Below are 20,818 nucleotides of genomic sequence, written 5' to 3'. Positions count from 1 at the left end.
TTTTGATTTTCTGCCAACTGGGATGGCAGAGAGAACTAGTCCAGATATTCTTAAATGGCAGAGAGTGGGGGGTGTGGGTGGAGGATGTGCAACTGGGCACCGAAATGTGTTTTATTCTTACAGTTTAATAAAATTATGCCTGGTATTCTAGAAAGTGACAATACTGTACCTCAAACTGAGTAAATATGAAACTTTCCTAGGGAAAAACCAACCCAAGAGAACTAGAAAACGTTCTACTTTGTAAATATTTTGGTCCACACCTTGGCAAACGAGAACAGTGTGCAATGTTTAAAAAGATATCTTTAAATCCCTGTTATGGGAGACGAGTGTGTGTGTGACGTTATGTGTGATGAATTATAGGAGGTGACATTGTCATTAAATACTTATAAAAAATTCTTGCAGAAAGGAGCCCTAAAAGGTATCATAATAGCCGAACTCAAGATAGTATCATTACTATCAAATTTGCCATCTACAATGTAAGAAACTCATGAGGTGGGAAAATCTCATACCTCATTGTTCACTCCCAAACTGGTTGGTTACAATCTCTTATACAGGCTTCCAAATTCCATGGTGAAAGCAGAAACAGCTGCACTGTACTTTGTTCTTGCTGGAAAACTGACATTTCTCTAGCAATTGCCAAGCGCAGACTCAGAATTACAATATGTCAGACATTGTTCAAAAGGAGATGTCCTTCTTTTTCTATATCATCCAAATGCTGTTCACGAGAAATTGCAAATGATATCCTTAAAGCTATATCACCCAAGAGCCCAAGGAGCAATTATGGCTATCCAGATATTGCTTGTTCCAGAATGTTCACTTCAGAGAGGAAATAATAAAGCAGGTGCCAAACTGACTTTTTTTCCTTTCCACAATTACAGGTACTTTAAAATATTGTCAGAGTAATACTGGACGTGACCCTTTCAGAACCCCATTGCCTATACTGCTGGGGAGGTCAGAGGAACAGCGTTGCTCAGAGCTGGAAGAAAAAGGATTCTCAGAGCAGGAGGAGGAAGAACACCCTGACAGAGATGGATACCTCTCAGACTGAGGAAGTGATTTGTGCAGATGAGGAAGAACACGGCCTCCTGGACATTATACAGCTCTCTTCCTTTGGATCCCTGGGAAGCCATGAGTCTGGGCTCTTGGATTGGATGGGCAGAACCGGTCTCAGTTAGGTGTGCCACGAACAAACCCAGGAGGAACAGGAAATAGCCATGTCCAGATGACATGGCACCAGTATGTTGCCCAACCCACAATCATTAGCAGTAAGCTACAGTAAACAGAAAAAAAAAACTTGTACGGTAGTAAACACAAAACTGCAAACACAAAGATGTGAACAATAAAAACCAGCACTGTGGAGGAAGCCCATAAACTCAGCAGGTGTAGTAACTAACACCCATAGAAAGAGTTAATAACAGTCTGAAGAAGACAGACTAGCTTAAATGTCATTCATATATTTAGAGATATGTGTAAGAATATTTGAATATGAATATTAATATATTCAGAGATGTATGTGAAAATAATTGAAGAGGGAAGTAGCTAGATGGAAAACCCAGCTGAAGAATTCTGCCAGACCACAATGCAAAGGACACAGATCTTACAAAATATTAAAAAAGAGTTTTCAGAAGGAAAAAGAATACAATGACACATAAGTAGAAATAATGGAAGAAAAGGTAAAATAAAAGCTTTTGGAGCTAAATAAAATTTGAATCTTCAGATTGAGAGGGTCTCACAAGAACCAAATTTCTTGAATGGGGAGGAAAAAGACCTTTTATACAAATACTGGTGAACAATCATAATTCAAAGGATAAAGCAAAACATCCTAAGAGGTTCTGTAAGGCTGAGTGGTAGGGGGCAGGAATGGGGAGGATATCTAAAAGGAATAAAATTCAGATTTCTAGAGCCTTCTTATCACAAAAGTGAAGCTAAACGATAATGGATCAAAATCTTCAAAGTTCTGAAGGAAATAGTTTTTGTTGTTGTTGTTTGGTTTTTGTTTTGTTTATTGGAATACAGTTACTTTCAATGTTGTGTTAGTTTCTGCTGTACCTGAAGGAAATAGGTTTGGATTTAACCAAAGAAACTTTCATTTTTGGATATTTTGAACATTTGAACTCTTCAAAACTCTACTGTCTATTCACTCTCTTCAAAAAATTACAAGAAAATAAAACAAAGATCTAATTGTGGGATAGAAACTTTTTTTTAATCAACAAAATTTGCTGGCCTCCACTAACCATTCCTTCAAAATAAACTTCAGTCTAAAATCGTTACCAGAAAAAATTAATAACATTCTGGAAATAAAACACAAGCCCTCAAACTGGGAGCTGGTTGTGGAATGGGGGATGGAGGGCAGTGAAGGTGATAAAAATCACGTAAATAGAACAAGTAAGTTATCTTGGGGGAGGGGGATAGAGACCAACTAGCTATTAGTAGGAAAATACAAGTTTTAATTGATATAAAGAAATGTAATAGTAATCACTATTATATAAATAAGAATATAACTTCCAGAAATAACTGGTAGAGGAAGAAAATGAAGTAAAATTAATTCCAAACAAAGACGGAAAAACTAAGAGTAACAATAATAATAAAGAATAAGAAAGCATGTTAAACATGGAAAATATAAAGTAAGATGCAGAGAAAGAGTTCAAACATATTACCAATCATAACAAAATTCAATGAGTTACACTTGACTCTTTAGAATTCAGAAATATTTCAGATTGTGGGCTTTCTTTAAGTCCACCTATATACTTCTTACAAGAAACCCACCTAAAATTCAGTGACAGAAAATGTTGACAATAAAGAGACAGAAAAATAAATCACTAGGCAAATGCTAATAAAACTAAATAGGTACACAACGTAAAATAGATTTGAATGCAAAAAAGTATTAAACAGGGCCAAGAAAGGAATATTTCATATTTATAAAAGATCCATTTCCTAAAAAATAAGTTCTAAAACTGTATCCATTTTTCTCTGAATATTTTGACATGAACATTTCTGTATATAAATTTGTTTACTATTTTCTACCTATTATATCTAAAGACATGTTTACTCTTAAACATCATTTTTAATGCTGTTGCATAATCAATGCAGATATCAATCTTCTCTCTAGTACTGAACATTTAGGATATTTTCTATATCTTATACAAATAGTACAATAATAAACACTTCTAGAGATACTTTTTCTAAAAAAAAAAAAAGAAGAAAGAAAGAAAGAAAGATAAAGAGGAAGTGAAATTGATAACCCAACTGACAGATCCACCAACCAACTGAACCTCAGACTCTCAGGCCATCAGACAGAAAGAGAAATGGATGCTGGTTACATGGGAACTGACTGATATTGTCCAGCTCAACGCAGACACTTTTGAGGAGCTTGGAACCACAACATGCACACCAACCAGTCCACAGTTGATGCCAGACTCTGCTCTCCCCTATTAAGTGTATCATCTCTGTGAATGAGTTGACAATAACCTGAATAATGTGTTACAAACCTTTGTCTTCCCTCTCAGTATTTCTTTTAATAAGAATACCAACTCCATAAAATAAACACGAGGCAAATGTTAGGGAAGAAGAGCTCTCTAACTTAGGTTTTTTAAAATTTTGTTATCAAAGTATAGTTGATTTACAATATCATGTTAGTTTCAGGTATACAACACAGAGATTCAGATATATAGATAGATATAGATATAGATATAGATAACTTCAGATTCTCTTCTATTATAGGTTATTACAAAATATTGAGTATAGTTCTCCGTGCTATACAGTAGGTCTTTGTTGGTTATCTATTTCTATAGGAGTGTGTATCTGTTAATCCCAACCTCTGATTTACCCCTTTCCCCATCCCCCTTTCCCCTTTGTAGCTCAGGTATTAAAGTGAGGTACAATGATAGCCTAGAACCATCTGGAAGGTCATATTTGGAATTCACAATGGCCCACAGAAAACTTTCCACAGCTCCTCCAGTGCGTCCTCATACCTACCCTCCTTCTTCTTTATATTCAAAATCCCTTTCCCTTCACAGATTCAGAGATGGCCAGGACTGAATATTTCTAAAATTGGAGGAACACAAATCTTTGTACTTTTACTTGGAGGATATTCTGCAAATTAATTAGCACTTGAGTAATAGAGCCTGACAAGGGTTTTCCAAGTGCGGTATGGTACTTAAGGGGGAAATGTGCATTCACACTGACATATTAAGTATTCTCTTTAATGAAGGAATATTTTGTAACAATGAAACTGTAATGGTAACCAGAAAGGCAGAAAGGTTATGTTTCTCTGCTTAAATCTGCCCCTTCTAGATTCTTCCCTACTGTTTTCCATTGACCATACATTGCAAGCAATTATTATACACGTCTTACAGCTTCAAAAGCTCATCATTCATTTTTTTCTAAAATTCAGTAAAATTGTGCTTACATCCTCATCACCAAAGGAAATGCTCACCTGAATATCAATGATTTCCTTATCTCCCAAATGAATGGCTTCCCTCACCCACGCCCCATACCCTGCTCCTTTATCTCCCTCTGTTTAAGATCATACCCTCCATAAAAGTTATTCTTCTTTGAGATAATCAATGCTTTTACAGTGCCCTTGGCAATTTTTTTTCAGTTATCTCTTGAAAGATAGCCCTTTTCTTGATTGGTCTTCTTCTTTTGGACTTTTTCTTTTTGGCCTGTGATTAACAGATCCGTGCTCAGCCAATTGGCCACTGCCCCTTGCCCAGAAACAAAGACACCCTCACTGCTTCAATGACCACTTTCTATGGAAGGGCTCCAGGCCCCACGTACCAAAATATCTCATTTCCTACTCTCCCCACTCTAAGCCCTCCCTTCCCATCAAGTTCCTTAAACAAGCCATACCCATTCCCAGTTCTAAGCTTCTTTCACAGCACATCTTAATTTGTGAAATATAAACCAGTGCTCAGGGTCTGAGTAATAAACATCAGGAACTTATAGAAAGGAGAAAAGAAATAGCTCTGAAGGTCAAGAGCACATATACCTCTGGTAAACCCCCAAGGCTGAGGGTTTAAAACAGTTGTCAGCTGGCAGGAAGCAGTGCTGCCCTGCCATCTTTTCTGACTGCCCTGTGCCCAAGTGGGGAGGCTGATGCCCTGATTTTTCTGGTTGTTAGATATTCTAAGCCTCACTCCTGTTTGTGAGAATGCACTTACAAAAACTTACAAAGGGAATGAGTCCTAAACATTACACGATGTTTGTCAAGTGCCAAGAATAAATCACATTAAACAGACCTGTACTTTTTTTTTATTTCATTTTTTTAAAATATTTTTTAAATTTTACTGGAGTATATTTGATTTACCATGTTTTGTTAGTTTCAGGTGTACAGCATAGTGATTCAGTTAGATATATACATATATTCATTCCTTTTCAGATACTTTTCCCATATAGGTTATTACAGAATACTAAGTAGAGTTCCCTGTGCTGTACAGTATGACCTGTAGAATACTGTACTTAATGGTATTTCAAAAGTAAAAGCACATAAATGTAATCTGGATATAAAACCTATCAAATGGCTCCCCCATGGAGAGTAACAGCAGATGCAGGAGGTTTTTAGTGAGATGTTTTAGAATTCTGGCATGCACCCTGTCCAGTTTATTGGTTATTCACAATTCAAGCGAGGAAAATGTTGACCTGAAAATCAAATTTCTAGACAAAGCAAAGCTGAGAAAGATCTCTAACTGACTGAATGAAAGCCTGTGGATAAGATCTCACCTGGATAAATAATGGGACAATGGCAATAAGACAAAATTCAAAAGAAACACATAAAAATCCTGGGATCCAAAATCTGGATTGTGGAGTGCTTAAAAGGAATCTTTGGCCTAACAGCAGGAGGGCTGAGGAGATAAAAAGTCCTTAGCCAATGATAAACTCAAGTTATTAGTGTGAGCTGGCTGCCAGAAATTAGTTTGGGCTATAGTAAGAAAAGAACAGGGCTACACCCTTTCTACTCAGCAACCAATGGCCAGAAAGAATCAAAGCTCAGCGTGTCCAGGGAAGGCCAACCAGACTGGAGATCATGTGCTCATCAGTTTTGTTATAGGGAGAGGTTAACGTATCAAGCATCATTGGTATAAACAACATTTGTGTTATAAACAACAATTACTTGTAAGATAATCTCCAACCCTATGATTTATGTTGACTATGGTGTGCATGTAAACTAAACCACATTTCAAGAGCAGTTTCAAGCCACACATCCTCCATGAAGCAAATCATGACAAAAACAGACCATGTCTTCCAAGGTGCCTACCTCCACTATTAGACCTTTTGGAGCTCAGTTACAGAGTCTTATTTGCTCTCCAAAATCATATTTGAAATAGTCCATTTCCCAACCGTATCATAAGCAACCTGGGACCATGGCCAACCTCAGTCTACTCGGTACCCAGGGAGCCACTGAAATTTAACTTGTTGACTCATCACTTTTTTCCCATATAGCACAAAATCAACGTTTTTGCAGTTATCAACAACTCCTTGTGATGGAATGAAAGACACAGTAACAGCTTCCTTGGGAATTCTTGTTTCCCCTCGCTCTCTTGATATATCAAAGTTCCTTATTTTGCATTTAAAACTTCCCAACTTCCTAATGAAGACAATGGTTATAGAAACTGAAACCCATTCTTGCTGCTTTTGCAGAAAATAAAATAAACCGTCTTCCCTTTTGCCTTAGCAATATCAATAGACGGATCTGAGAAAGTGGAAATCCCAGGAGAAAGATATTGAAGGAAAAAAAAGTCAAAATTTGAAATTCTCTAGAGTCTAGAGTAATAATAGCAAAGTCTTACACTCTGGAGAAGCAGGGCTTTGTCTTCTCTTCACTGCATTTTGGGAAGATTGCAGTCCTGTAACAATCGGATTCCTTGAGGACACTGTCTTGAGTAAAGCAGATTGGCCTTGCCTAAGGATTGGCAATATGAAAACAATGAAAGAAAGGAAAAGGAAAAAGTTTCTTCTTGCAGCTACCTTTATGATATGTGCTCATCTTTGGGGAAAAACTGGAAGAAGGGATAAAGGGGAAAGTGTGCACACATTTGTTTTTAAATTAAAGTCATTAGCATTCATATCAAGCTTGAAAATATGAAATCATAATTGCTTCACTAGTCTTACTTAGACTGCTTTAGGCCCAAAGATCTAAAACATGGCAGGTTACTAGAAGGAAGATGTGGAATTCAACTTGGCAGCCTTATCCGAGACAAAGTAGAAACATTTAAAATGCACAAACTCATTGCCCTACTCAAGCTTAGCATTTAATGAAGTAATAGGTCTGGCCAAAAAGCGTCCGATGTGACATTACACTATCCAGCTAAAAATTAAAATTATTTCGAGGCACAGTTAAGGAAACACAGATGCACAAATGGCTCTCAATATCCTATATTGGTAACTGGCCAGACATTCATTTAATTAAATAATTGAGAAGAATCAGAGCTCAAAAATATTTACACTTTTTTCCAGGGCTCTGACATGTGTAGTCTAAAAATAATCGAGTCTGATTTTCCCAGTATCTCCATAACTTCCTTCTGTCAAACCTCAGTCAATTCAATTCAGTTCATCATGGTTTTTTGCTTAGTTTAGTTTTTGGATTGGTAGACTATGTGCCTAGTCTAAAAACTTTGTAGAAACTTACTGATGCACATTATATATGTAAAATTCATCGCAGTTTTGAGGAAAACATAGATCCAACCAGGGACCCTAATAATAAACCTTCAGATTAGTGGGTGTGGGAACAATTAACATATGAAGTCAACCACTTCACCCCCCTTGAAGCACTCTACTGTGAGCAACATTGGACTAGGGTTAGGATCTCTGGGGTATAACAACCAACCCTGACATACCAAGCAGTCATGGGGAAATTTACAAACAGAATGTGAGTCCTTGAGGACAGGGATCATGTCTCATTTTTTGCTGCATCCCTAGGATCTAGATTAATCTATAGAAAGAGCTGGAGAAACTGTTTGCCAGATGGATGAATTAATGTATATCCTATACAGATGCACCAGAGTCTGGGCTGCAGCTGCACAAAGGCCCCTGGCTGAGGAGGGAAATGGGTACTGAAACTCAGGGCTGCCTCTGCCCAGAGACAAAGAGATCTGATTTTCCCAGAGCCTAAGATGGACAATCCAGGGTCCTGACCAAAGAGACCTCTACAACTGCTAAAATCCAGGAGCTCATGAAAAACCACCTGCAACTGCAAGACAGACTTGAGGACACCCTCAACCCCCCACAACAATCGCAGTGACTGGGGACCATGCCATATGGCAAAGGGTGCCAGACTCCCAGACTCCAGAATCAACACCTAGAGTCATAGGCGTTGCTCTCCAAAGCCTCTGTCATCGCCCCTAGCACACTGCTAGCTTCAGGAGACACCCTCCCCTGCATCTCCCAGAACAAGTGGAGAAGGGTAAAAACCTGGATTTGCCTCTCCTCCATGACCCAGGCTGCCCAGAGGATAGCCTCATCTGAAGAAGCAACCCACTTTCCACAAGGTAGATATCCAAATCACACGTGTGAACAAGCTAATAAGTAGGGAGAATACTTATGATAATAACTAATTTGAGCAAATTTGAGGACTTTTACCTGCCAGGCACTATACTAAAGGGTTCATGTGCATTATTCCATTTACTCCTCCCGACCACAGTATGAAGAAGGTCCTATGATCCTCTCTTGACAGATGGGCAAATTAAGCTTTAAAAGGTTAAAAACCACGCACAAGGTCACACAGGTGCTAAGTGTCAGGGCCACGACTACATAACGCCCACCCCAATCTCAGCTATAATCTTCAATGGCTTTAAGGTATTAGAGTACATAATATTCTTCTGGCTTTCACAAGGAGTAATAAAGTGATGTTCTGATTTTAAGAAAAATTACTTGTGTAATTTTAGCCAGATTTTACTGTTATTAGTGTGTCTGGTATTTCAAAGTACATCTGGCACAACATGTATTTTGTGAATTACAGGAACATAAATGAATCACACTGTAACATCATTCTCTCTCATTTGTATGGGAATTTAAAATTACCATTTCATATGTTTCCTTCTACAAAGCGTGTAGTTATGCATTTATCTTTGCATTATAAATGTAATACATATGTATTAAAAATAGAGAAAACAAAGAAAAGCAGGAAAGAAAATATCTATCATGCTACCTCCCAAATGCAATTGTTAACATTTTGGGAAACATGCAATTTTGAGCTCTAAAATATAATTTGATTACTCATATAAACATGATTCCCTAGTAGGTCTGTGTCTTTATTCCTGTCTTACCCCTATGTACTAGAGAATGGACTTGAGGATATGGGGAGGGGGAAGGGTAAGCTGTGACAAAGTGAAAGAGCGGCATGGACATATATACACTACCAAACGTAAGGTAGATAGCTAGTGGGAAGCAGCCGCATAGCACAGGGAGATCAGCTCGGTGCTTTGTGACCGCCTGGAGGGGTGGGATAGGGAGGGTGGGAGGGAGACGCAAAAGGGAGGGGATATGGAAACATATGTATATGTATAACTGATTAAATTTGTTATAAGGCAAAAAATTAAAAAAAAAAAAAACATGATTCCCCTTACAAAACCCATAATTAAGAAAGAATCAGAATTTTTTTTTCAAGTGTTGAAAAGACAAATGAATATTTTTTACATAATTCCCACATGGAGGCCAAAAAAAATTTGTTTAGGCCTCATGAAAAGGAAAATACAATTTTCTTGAAATAAAAAGACCTGTTATTTCATTATTTCTCATTCACAGTAACGTCCATCTTCAGTGAACATTCAAGAACATTGTTATAGGAATTTTAGGAATGAATGCTATATTTCTCAGGAGACTAATTCCCTAAAGGATGCTACTCTACATTGATTTAAACTCTGGGCACAGATGCTCTAATCTGTTGTTCTTTACATGTTCCAAGATGGTCTCAAATGGTGCTTTTCACCAAGAAAAAGAAAAATATGTGAAGGGCAAAATGAAATAAGACTAAGACTTTACAATCACACCTTCCCAGCTCTCTCTTACTGTAGGTTTTTCTGATAAGCTACCAACTTAGTGAGTTGGTGGTGGGCTGGAATGAGAAACCAGGTTTCCCATTTCCTGGTCCATAGCCTTCTTGGAAATAATGAGGGTGTCTATTTATTTAGTACTTCATATATAAATAGTATTCTACCATACTGTTACTCATACAGTAGAACAGAAATGACACATAACTTAGGTTGTGGGTACTTCCTTGCTCACACTCCACACTGACATGCTTGCTGCCACTAAATATATAGGAGTTTGAATAACGTTCCATGTGCCTCCACATCCCATCAAGAGCTCTGAATCTCACCTTTACTTTTCACCTCTGCTCCCTCCTCATTCCAAAGGGACCTAAGTAGGAAATGCCTAGACCATTCTAGCTAAGACAGTTACCGTGGCATCACTGCTCCCCACAGTGCATCTTTCATTCTCTCTCATTTCAAACCTTAGTCCAGAGGTGCTGTTTAACAAGTGATTTGAACAGGGAATGAAAAGCGAAGGAACTGTGAAAGGATGGAAAGGCAAACTGCCCAAGGGAAGGGGGAGTTTCTACAGGGAGGTAACGGAGTTGCCTGCATTCTCAGGATCGTGGGTGTTTCTCTTCTCTGCAGTGCCTCTCTCTGGGATAACCCCTCCACTTCTTGATAAGATACAAATTCAAATCATACTCATCTGCCGATGGAGACTTAGGTTGCTTCCATGTCTTGGCTATTGTAAATAGTGCTGCTATGAACATTGGGGTGCATGTATCAATGGATAAAGAAGATGTGGTATATATACACAATGGAGTATTACTCAGCCATAAAAAAAGAATGTGATAATGCCATTTGCAGCAACATGGACGGCCCTAGAGATTATCATACTAAGTGAAGTAAGACAGCAAAAGACAAATATCATATGATATCACTTATATATGAAATCTAAAAAAAGTGATACAAATGAACTTATTTTACAAAACAGAAATAGGCCCACAGACATAGAAAACAAACTTATGACTACCAAAGGGGAAGAGAGGGGAGGGATAAATTAGGAGTTTGGGATTAACAGATTCACACTACTATATATAAAATAAACAACAAGGATTTACTGTATAGCACAGGAACTATACTCAATATCTTGTAATAACCTATAATGGAAAAGAACCTAAAAAAGAACATATACATAACTGAATCACTGTGTTGTACAACTGAAAGTAACACAACATTATAAATCAACTGTATTTCAAGAGATTTCTTTTTTTAATTCATATTCAATCCTTTCTAAAGATTGCTTCAGGACATTATGTTAAATGGGAATCAAAAATGGTTTGAGAAGAAACAAAGTGACACATCATGCCATGCTTGCTGATTTTTCTAAATTTAAATCAAAACCATTTTTGCCTTATACATTTTTTCACTTAAAAATATGTACAAAATGTTATTTTTATATAATATATTAAAGGGATTTTTCCATTTAAAAAAGAAAACTGCCAATTGGCTATTAATAGACTTACTAAACCGCACATAGCAACTTCTCTGAATCCCCCTGAGATAGCCAAGCACTGGGTAGGCACTTCAGCGCTATGTGATGATTGGCTGAACACTTACAAAGAATGTTCCTCCCTGCCTTATCTTTAATATTCTATCTAATTCTGGGTACTGGTACATGCTTAGACATGCCCTCGAGGTGGAATCAAACTCTCTCTTCCTAATAAAGTAGGAAATATATATATACAGCAAGGTTTAGCATTTCTAAAAGTATGTAATTCAATAAGTTGTTTCAATCATTGAATCACATGTGGATTTGAAAGTTAACATAAAAATATAAGACATATATTCTGAGTGTTCGTTTTTATTTACCTAATAAAAAGTTAAAAGACTAAATTTCTGAAAAATATATTTAGAAGAATTTCCTATAAAGCTCAAACTTCACTAGAACTTCTTTTCACTTTGAATTTAAAAAGAAAATATTGTTGGTCCTTAATCTTTTCTTCTTGACACCAATAACTGTAAAATCAAACAGTTAACAGGTAACATAACACTGCAGTCATGGCTATATTGACCTAGATCAAAACAAGACAAGTCAAAACAAAAATTAAACAGTGAATCAAACACAAGCAACTGGCAGGATTCCCAGAAGGTCATCAAACTTGGACTTGAGAAACTTCTCAATGTTTCCTGAAACTCAAAGATATCTCTGAGTTTTTCATTAGTAAAAGCCAAAATGCTAAAGAAACAGCAGAGGAAAAACTAACTTGAATCCTTAGAAATGGTAAACCTAGTGGAAAAAAAATCATCCTTTTCACAATTGATAGCTACAGGTTTATTTTCTTACAAGGTGACCATATTGGTGTCAGTGGTTTTTCATTTAGAAAAGCTTTTCAATTAATAACCCTGAAATCAAACTGGGTCAAGGGAGACAGGCAGGTCCATAGCATTCCCAGGACACCCTATCTTGGATTATGTGCTTCTGTCACATTACCTGTTTTCAGAAGACAAGGTAGTTGAATGAAAAATGTACAGAGTAGAACACAGGAAACCTGTTGTCATCTGGTGCCACCACTGACTATTCCTGAGCCCTTAGCCAAGAATGAGGTCTCCAAGACCCTGTTTCCTCATTTAGATTAAGCAAATTCTAATATCCCTAAAAATTCTATCAGTATACGGGAATTCCAGGTATACAGTTAATGTGTACTGTTACACAGCCTCTCTTTTTCAAAGTAGATTACTACTTTCACAATAAATTAACCCAACTAATTAACTTTTTAATCAGTTTGAGGATCAACATGCTAGAACACTGATCTCCAGTAATTCCAGTGTTCAGTCCAGTTTGGGAACTCGTAGAGTGAAGCAGTGATTCTCAAAGTGTGGTCTCAAGCCAGCAGCAGCAGCATTTGGGAAGCTTTAGAATGTTGTTCAAAAGCTTGTATTATTTTCTGAGAAACTTGAAGGACTTCACTTATTCAGAATCAAATTCTCCCACTAGCTAAAACAGAAAAAGCATCAAATGAACATAACCTAAATTAGGACTGCCTTTTCGGGATCCAATTTTCAGAGGTGAAAAGAGAAAAGAGAGCTTCAGCTTAAACCATTCATTAACGTCCAAGGTGAAAGAATAGCAAATTCCTATTAAGCTTTGGCTGTGAGCCAGGCACTGTTGGTAGAACGTTAGAGACATTAACTCATTGACTCCTCATGATAATCCCACTGATGTAGGTACCATTACCCCGATTTTACTAATGAGGAAACAGAAGTAAAGAAAGGTTATGCAACTCGTCCGGGTTCAAACAACTAGTAAGTGACAGAGTCAGGATTCAAGGCTTAGCATTTTGGATTGAGAGTGAGTGTCCTTAACCATGAGATGGAGAAAGTTCGAGAACTCAGCCTCCATGGCTAATTCTCTTTGTGTGAGACTGGATCACTTGCCAGAAATAAATATTTCAACTTGTTTCCCACACGAATGTTAATGAATCAAACTAAAGAATTACCACTGCATGCTGAGAAATATAATCCAAAGATAATAAATACAAAATAAAAACATATAGCCCTTTCCTGTGATTTGTTTTTACTCACAAGACTTTCCAGATTGGCCTTAGTAGTAAAACCATCAACTTTGGAACAAATGGGGCCCTCAAAATAAATGCACTGAAATGAAGGCCATCAAGACCTTTCCAAGTGAGCCAAATTATGGAAAACAAATGCAATTAGCTAACCTCTTTTTGATTATCTCTGCCCCGGGATTTGTGGCTGCAAGTGGAGAATCACAAAATTATTGTGGGGCATTGCAGTAGTGATCATTCCTAATTGGCCACTCACTGGGCTGCCACAACTTGTCGTTGAATTGCGACATCACAGATGCTCAGCTCTTCAGTTAAATTATCCAGGATACATAATTTGATTACTAAGCCTTTGAATTGGCTTCCACACGCCTTTATTTTTTCCATCAAGAGAGGTGCCTCTGATCTTCCCTTTTCATTGCCAGAGGCACTCCTCATTTCATACATAGTGAGCCTAAGAGAAAACCCTACATACATTAAATTGTAATTACATTTAATTTAATAACCTTACATTCTTATTATATTGAATTTAATAATATTACATTGTAATTTTAAAAGTGTCCTAATGAAGATCTGATTTCCTGAATGGAGGAGTTACTAAGATGTTTATATGCTGAAACTTGCATTATGTTTAGTCTTCTAGAAGTCACAGAGGATTGGAAACTGCAATGGTACAACCTCTTACATTTAAAGATGGGAGATGAGTCCTAAAAAGGCACCCTAAGTTAGAAATACTAATTCAATTTATAACTGAAATTAAAGGTGAATCAAGACTCATTTCAAAGTACAGAATTATTTGGCATCTTTTTTGGAATTAATACCCACACATTTTTTTTTACTAGAACTATTTGGTCCTAAGAGGATCATCCAGATCAGTTCCAATCAAACTGCTTTTTCTGTATGTGGTTTTGAAGCATTTTGAAATTACTGCATTTAAGGAGGAAAAGGACACTTGAACTACCTCACCAACACTTTTTGCCAGTTTAGTCCTTGATGTGCCCTCAATTTGCTTTCTTTTACATTATCTTGAACAAACCTTGATGTAACTGAATAAGGTTTCATTTCTTTCTCCCTCTCAGGTACCTAGGAAACACCAGATAGTACTTCTAAACTGGTTCTCTTGGGGGATACAGCATGCCATGCCTACCATTTGAATTTTCTTTTATAATGAATGATAGTTAAAATCTGGAGAGCCAGGTTTTAAGACTATTTAAATCTGAATGTGATTAGGTTATAAATTCCACCAGATGGTAAGATCCTTTACCACAGACAATGAGTAGATACATAACCGGGCTGTTGACTTGAAGATAATCTACTAAAATTTTTTTTCTAGAAAGTTCTATATAAAACATGTAATAAAATTAAGAAGATAATTGGAGGACATCCATATGTTCACATTCTAGTAAGAAGGAAAAACTGTAAATTCTAAGGGTGAGGTTGGTATGTAAATATGTGTAGATAAAAAATGTGACCATGTTATCAACACAGTTTTCATTCCAAAGTGTTTGGGGATTAGGTTTTTGTTTTGTTTTTAGTTTGTGTGTGTGTGTGTGTGTGTGTGTGTGTGCACATTTTGAGCTAATAAATATTTCATTGACTATGCTGGAAGCATTATTTCCTTTAACTCTGACAACATGAGAATTAAGAAGTATACATTGTACTACTGCAGTCCCCATTTTACAGATGAGGAAAGTGAGACTCACAGAGTTATGCCACTGCCCCAGAGTGCAGAGAGGCAGGAGAGTAGGTCTTGAACCTGCAGTTTGGGCCTCAGATCCAGGCTCCTAGTCCTCACCACTACCTATATTTCCCCCCAGCATCTAAACACAAGCTTAGGACCTGTCCCTTAAAGGTTTCTCTACCTCATTACAAATTGGCATGGAAAATAAATGTTCTCTGCACAGGAAGTCTCTGTACACTGAGCAGTGTTCACCCAGCACACATGTTCTAGGACCACAGTCATGCCTATTCTAGCTTTTTTATCCAACGTCAGATTTTTGAATCCATTTAAGCCTATTTGCAAAGTCATTCTATTTCTGTAATAATGACTTAAGAACAGCTGGAATTTTTTTTTCACCGAAATTTTGAAATCTCAGATCTCTGTTAAAAGAAAAAAAAGGAGCCATTCAGAGAGTCCAGAGACCTGCAATGCTGAATTCCCTTTCACTCTGGAGAATTGGCATGAATCCCTGAAACCTCCAATTGCTTTTTAAAAAAATACTTTATATGAGCTTTGTAGCATGCACTGATGACAGGGGTGATGGGGAGCATCGAAGCAGGGGCCAAACATTCATGTTATTACAGCCAGGAGATTCTTAGGTACATTTCTTCTTTGGCTTCAACTCTAAAAAAAAAAAAGAAAAAGTTCTCTACGACAAAAAATTGCTCGAGATGATGGCTAAGTCTCTGCCCTTTATAGGATCCTCCAAAGTCCATGGTATTTGTTTTTTTTAAATATGGGCAAAACCCTACTGATGAACACCTAAGACTTTCTGAAAAGGGATCTGTTCCCTCCTCCCTCTGCAAGGGAATTCAAAGGTGTCTGCCCTTCCCTGCGCTGAGATCCAGCCCAGAGTTCTCAAAAGTGAGCAAGTGCTAGCATTACCTGGATGGTCCACGAAAACACAAAGGGCTGGGTCCCTACCTCCAGAGTTTCAGATTCAGGAGGTCTAGGCCTCCTTGGAGGGCCCCAGATTTTGCATTTCTAAAAGTTCCCAGCTGCCGCTGCCGCTGCTGTCCAGAAGCCCTCCCACCCCTTCCTTGGAGAACCAGGGCTCTCACTCACTGGTTCCCAAACTACTCCACCTAGCAATCACCTGGGAAGTTTTGAGCCCCACTCCTAGAGATTCTGATTTAATTGATCTGGGTGCTGCCGCAGCACCAGATTTTTTTAAGCTCCCCTGAGTGAGCTTCCTGGGCAGCAGCCTCAAAGAGCCTCGGGGGCACCGCGCACAGCCCACCGCCCCGTGCGCTCGCGCCCCACGTGTGGACACCAGAGCCCCTTCCAGAAAGACCGACCGAGGACCAGAGGGGTGAGCTTAGGGGCGTAAATAACCGCGCATTATTCATTCCCAGAGGCCAAACACTCCAAACAGAAATCAGAACCCAGAGAGGCTCCCAAGATTATATGACCACCCAGTAACCTTGCCAGACAAATCCTGCGTCCCAGCCTCCAGCCTGGGCGCGGATTCTACCTCGCAGTTCACCCACCGCCTCCGCGTGCGCGGGAAGAAACTGTACCCTCGGGAGTGCAAACTGGAAACTGCAGCCGCGAGAGGGCCAGCCTGAAGTCCCCTGTTTGTCATTCGGGCGAGGACACTGGAGGAGGAGGTGCTACCTTACCTGGCGCGCGTCCCTTGTCAGGGGTGCCGTCGCAGCCGCTGCGCGCTCCGCGTGGGCCCGGGGTGTCCCGGCAGTGAACGGTCGCGGCCCGGACACGACCTGGGCTAGAGCAGATCAGCAGCCCTCCCGGAGCACGGAGCCTGTCTGCCCGCGGCGGCTGGTGCAGCGCGCGAGGGACACTCCCGGCCCCTGGAGGCGGAGCCCGAGATAAGGTTCGCGCCCCCACCCGCCCCCTTTCCGAGGGCAGCGGCCAGAGGGTGGGTTTTGGATCTGGATTCTCAGTGCAAGCTCCTAGGGAACCCTGGTAGAAGTCAGCTCAGTTCTCCTCCCGCTAGGACTGGGGAGAGGCGGGCTGAGGCACTCCGGGGAAGGAGGAGAGGTCAAGGCCACTCAGAGGTGGAAAGAACGAGGGCTACGGGAGGCAGGACCTGAGAGCAGCACCTGCGTGGATCCAAGGAGGCCCCCTGCCCGGCCTCTGGACTCCAGGGTCAGTTACTTGGTCCGCCCAGCAGCTGACTGGTGGACCTGCCTTTGACCTAAGCTGCCGGAAAACCTGAGGCGAAGTTCATGTTCAAATAGGCAGTTACCTTCGAGGACTCAGGAGTGACAGGGAAGGTCTGGAATAAGGTGACCGATAAGGGGATGCTCTGCGCTCTGCCCCTTTTAGTCCATCGCTCACAGAGCAGCCAGAAAGTTCTTTAACAATCATGCGCTTAGACCCGCCGCCCTCCCCTCCCCGCCAACGTGCTCTGGCCCCAGCTGGCTCTCACCCGTCACTCGCCCCACTTCTCACGCAGCTCCGCCCCGCCCCCCATGGGACTTTCTGCCCTTTCTTATCCACAGCAGTGAGTTCTAGTCTCACTTGCTATTCCTTCTGCCTCCAAAACTCTGTCCCAGACCTTATTACAGGTGCCTGCCTCTCTTCATTCATGTCTCAAATGCCCCTTCCAGAGAGTTCTTCCTGCCCCGCTCCAGACGGAGCCACTCACAACCATTCCCATCCCCTCACCCCACTTTATTTTCAACAGATCGCTATCTGAAATTTTACTAACAAGTCATTCTTGTGTCTTGCGTCTGTCTCAAGGTGAGCTCTAAGAGGACAGGGAATTGATCTTGCTCCCAGCTTTATCCTCTGCAGCTAGACCCATACCTGGAATATAGTAGGTGCTCAATAAATCTGGGCTGAATGAATGTGTGAATTAATTTCTCCCCAGGGGAGAACCTTCGCAAAGAAATGCCTTCATTTTTAGCCATCTCTATGTCTTCTTTGGAGGAATGTCTATTTAGATCTTCCACCCATTTTTTGATTGGGTTGTTTGTTTTTTTGATATTGAGCTGTATGAGCTGTTTGTATATTTTGGATATTAATCCCTCGTTGGTTGCTTCATCTGCAAATATTTTCTCCCATTCTGAGGGTTGTCTTTTCGGGGTTTTTTATGGTTTCCTTTGCTGCACAAAAACTTTTAAGCTTAATTGGGGCCCATTTGTTTATTTTTGTTTTTATTTTTATTACACTAGGAGGTGGATTGAAAAGGATCTTGCTGTAAGTTATGTCAAAGAGTGTTCTGCCTATGTAAGCACATGAAAATATGCTCAACATCACTAATTATTAGAGAAATGCAAATTAAATACTTCATTGTAGGTATCACCTCACACAGGTCAGAATGGCCATCATCAAAAAATCTACAAACAAATCTACAAAAATAAATGCTAGAGAGGGTGTCGAGAAAAGGGAACCCTCCTATGCTGTTAGATGGAAATGTAAATTGGTACAGCCACTATGGAGCACAGTATGGAGGTTCCTTAAAAAACTAAAAATAGAGCTACCATATGATCTAGCAATCCCACTCCTGGGCATATATCCAGAGAAAACCATAATTTGAAAAGATACATGCACCCCAATGTTCACTACAGCACTATTTACAATAGGCAGGACATGGAAGCAACTTAAATGTCCATGGACAGTTGAATGGATAAAGAAGATGTGGTACATATATACAATGGTATATTATTCAACCATAAAAAAGAATGAAATAATGCCATTTGCAGCAACATGGATGGAACGGAGATTGTCATACTGAGTGAAGTAAGTCAGACAAAGACAAATATTGTACGATATCGCTATGAGGAATCTAACAAAGGGTAAAAATGAACTTATCTATAAAACAGAAATAGAGTTACAGATGTAGAAAACAAACTTATGGTTACCAGCAGGTAAGAGGGGTAGGGGTAAATTGGGAGATTGGGATTGATATATACACACTATATATAAAATAAATAACTAATAAGGACCTACTGTATAGCACAGGGAACTCTACTGTGTAATGGCCTACATGGGAAAAGACTCTAAAAAAGAGTGGATATATTTATGTATATAACTGATTCACTTTGCTGTACAGCAGGAACTAACACAACATTGTGAATCAACTATACTCCAATTTAAAACTTTTTTAATAAATAAATAAAATAAAATATGAATCAGAAAAAAATAAATGCCTTCCTTCAATAACTGAATCCTACTGAATTCAGGTAAGATATGAATGTCTCGGAATGTTCACCATTTCCCACATTCCCTCATCCATTCATTCAGACATTCCTGTTAGAGTCCGTTGTCATGTAAATATGTTTCTTCATGGGTCATATCAATGAATATTTAATAATTTTCCAATATGAAGACCAGGATAGCAAAGTGCATTCCCATGAGAAGTACAAACAAATATTTACTGCACAAAGGAATGAACCTAATGCAACAAGACCAAGGGTCCTGAAACTAGGCTTACTTCTGGGTTAACCCCTTTTGTGTTCATTAAGCACATTTGGCTTGGGTTTCTGTTGCTGTCAACTGGAAGAGCCCTAAATTGAACACCCAAAGCAATTCTGGAGCTGAAAGACAATTAAGAAAACAGAATGTCTAAGTCCTGCTTATGTTTATAACTTTAAATACTATCAAAGCTTAATATCACAGCTTAGCACCAATATGGATATTTTTATAAGTCTCCTTAAAAGCTCAAGCACCAATAATGGATATTTTTGTAAGCCCCCTTAAAAACCTAAGGAAATTTGACTTATATTCTAGTTGGGTTGGATTATCTGCATGTTTTATTTCTGAGGGCATGTTCTTAGATCCAACTATAAGACCCTCACATTGGCAGGTAAAGATGCAAGAATGAAAATTACAAGTATACACAAAAGTGCACTCCAAGAGAGTTTGGAGATAATCTTTCTACTTTATAACTTCTTTCTTCCTCAATTTCAGAGTCCCAAGTGTTCCTGGCCAAGAGAACACTGAATGAATTCATGTTCCCCAGGGTTTGGGTCACATTTCTTATATTTTTATCTTAAGGCTGACAGGCAAATTCAACTTTCCTCAGATTTAAACCATAACATAGAAGTGAGAAACTAGCCTATTTCTAACCAATGATTTCTTGTGAGGCCTTTTCCCACAGAAACTCTTCAAAAGATGCTTCATTCTGGTTCTCCCAGTGAAGAGGGAGGTCGAGACGTGGTTGGCCTCTGTGTTGGAGTCATTTATACACGGTGATCTTCAAAGGTAGAAGAAAAATAAATGCTTTGTTGGTTCATTCACCTATGACTGAAATTTTGTATCTGAAGTGAAAGTACATATTCAGGACTGGTTTTCCTTTGAGTTACGATTAAAACTTGGAAATAGAGTTCGATCAATAGGATTCTACAAGTCCCTGAATTCTTAATAGAAATTGTTAGTAACAGGCTGGGATAGGTAATAAAGAGTTCAATTTCCATTAACTTTGACGTTAATATATCAATATATAACAAAATAATTGTTTCAAGTTCCAATGGGTGTGTGTGTGTCGGTATGTCTCTGTGTGTGTGTCTGTGTGTGTGTGTATCTGTGTGTGTCTGTGTGTGGTGGGGAGAGAGAGAGACAGAGAGACAGAAAGAATGAGAAATGTTTGA

The 20,818-nt window shown here is 39.1% G+C and overlaps 1 protein-coding gene across 1 annotated transcript in view; it reads right to left on the bottom strand.

Moving 5' to 3' along the window:
- Positions 1-17,012, bottom strand: part of COL21A1 (collagen type XXI alpha 1 chain) — a 179,095-nt gene extending 162,083 nt beyond the window's left edge. Inside the window, exon 1 of the mRNA XM_082637999.1 lies at positions 16,883-17,012. The gene's annotated coding sequence lies outside the window, so the exon portion shown is untranslated. The remainder of the gene's footprint in view (positions 1-16,882) is intronic.
- Positions 17,013-20,818: the final 3,806 nt, after the last annotated feature.

The sequence above is a fragment of the Mesoplodon mirus genome (genome assembly GCF_964341445.2).
Source record: "Mesoplodon mirus genome assembly, chromosome: 12".
Taxonomy (NCBI): Eukaryota; Metazoa; Chordata; class Mammalia; order Artiodactyla; family Ziphiidae; genus Mesoplodon; species Mesoplodon mirus.
The sequence above is the reverse complement of the archived record's forward strand: the minus strand, read 5'-3'. Positions and strand labels throughout refer to the sequence as shown.